Genomic DNA, 2175 nt, shown 5'->3' on the forward strand with positions numbered 1-2175 from the left:
CAGTGCTGCAGTCTGAACTGCTCTGAGATCAGCTCCACTGTCAGACACAAAGTCAAGTCCACCATCATCCCTGTGTGTTCCTCTGGATGTGACAGAGTATCATCAGTGGATCTGGACTGCTCTGCTGCTGCTCTGTCCTTCTACACAGTCTCTGCAGACACACTGAGACTCCTCCACTCCTTCTGCTCCACACTCAGACTCCTCCTCCACCTGGACCTCCACCTGGACCTGATTCTGTCTGTTTTTAATTCATTCAGATGTTCTGAACCCAAAGAACCTCTGCAGATTAGTTCTGTTTCTGACAACAGAACTGCAGATTAACTCTTATTTAAATTGACTTTTCTGCTTTGCTTTCTGTTGCAGCGCCACCTTGTTGATTAATGGAGAGTTGCAGTTAATTTCCACGTTATAGTTCTAACACATTTTTAAAACTCTATGAAAATGCCTGATAAATTAATAAACAGAAAATATAAATACATCAATCTTGAATAATATATATAAAAATTATTGTATTTTATACCAAGTCCGTCAACTGCAGATCCCCTAATTTTATCTTTGTCATCGACCTTCGAAGTTCCACTGGCCTTTTTAAAACTCTCCATATTGAATCATATATTGTTTGAAGCTTGTTTTCAATGTTTCACAATGTTAGCTGGTCCAAATATGGCCCATATCTATGAAATGTGTTCATGTGTCATTTTTATGCTCAGTGTGTTGTTGTTGCTTTACTAATATTAAACAGCCGTTTTCTCAAAATGACACGTTTCCTGTACGCCAAGTCATTTTTCTTACAGCCAAATATCTTTTATAATTCTCATTTTATCTGTAAATATGTAGAATAAAAGGCTCCGTCTCACAGATGAGTGGTGTTACAGCCGACTGTCGATAAAGGGAAAACAAGCTGTGAGAGGCTGAACATGGAGAAAAATGATGAGACTCCACCACATTTCTAACCATCCGTTTATTTTCTATTTCACAACGATGCACAACAGTTCCACTTAACAGCTGTTTCCATACGTCTGTGCAAAGAAAAGGCCGGAGCACAAGACAAGTCAACATGCACCATTAAAGATCTAAAATGACCCTACCCCCATGATCACTGCAGCCAGGTGAGGTGAACAGGTGAGTGCACCTGCTTCTAACTGCGTCCTACACACCCACATACACACCCACCACCCAAGTGCCAATCAAGTGTGCAAATACAAATCAAGGACATGAAGATGCAAAAACTTCCATTTGTGGCTCCTACAGGTGGTTTATTTTGAATAAATCCATGTAAAACTATATTTTGATAAAGCATTCTGTAAATGTCTGAACATTTGGTTTATTATCACAATAAAACAACAAAAATCCATCTGACTCTTATCAATGTGCTGGAAAATGGATTTGTGTGATAAGGCTTAGTACCTCATTTGCATATTATTAAATCAGTTTGTTTTTACTTTTAAACAAGTCAAAAACTCTGCCTATAAATCTTTTCACCAATATATTGGATTTTTAATGTGTCTGCGGCATCAACGGCATCAAAAGTGATTCAGTGGAACTCAGTATTGGTCCAAAAAACTACATGTTTTTAAAAGTTTTACCAAAAGCAAGTGTTCAAGTGCAAATTTAAATAAAACACACAAAATAAGGCAGAATAAAGCCTTTGGTGCAGAACGTCCTCTGGAGTGGACAGATGGATTTTCAGTCAAGCAATATAGAATTTAAATCTGTGACGATCCTGTCCTGGGCTTGTCTGGATTATAATATTTTGGCCATGTCTTGTCTTGTGTTTTGATTTTGCTTTCTCTGTCTGGGTTTTGGGTTTCAGTCCTGTCTGTGTGTCTTGTTGGGGAGTCTGGGTTTTTATTCCATGTCTTTGTTCCTAGTCCTGTGCCTTAGTTCATGTTGTAGTATTTGCTTCTAGTTCTTTCTCTGCATCATTTGTGCTCGGTACTCTGGGTTCTAGTTCTGGGTTCTCGTTGAGGTTTTGTCTGTTATGATCCCTGTGTTAGAGTTGGTCGGTGTTTGTCTGTTCACCTGGGTTTCTGTTATTGTCTGAGTTAGATTCTTGTCTGGTATTTTGTTACATGTATTCAGTCTGTGTTGGTTATTATTTTGCCCCATGTCTGCCAGTACTAGTGTTCCGTCTGTTCCCTCAGTTATTACTCTGTCTGCCTGCCTCTTTGTTCC

This window comes from Micropterus salmoides, unplaced genomic scaffold (genome assembly GCF_014851395.1).
Source record: "Micropterus salmoides isolate LMB-PRFRI ecotype aquatic unplaced genomic scaffold, ASM1485139v1 Ms_hic_scaffold_9, whole genome shotgun sequence".
Lineage (NCBI taxonomy): Eukaryota > Metazoa > Chordata > Actinopteri > Centrarchiformes > Centrarchidae > Micropterus > Micropterus salmoides.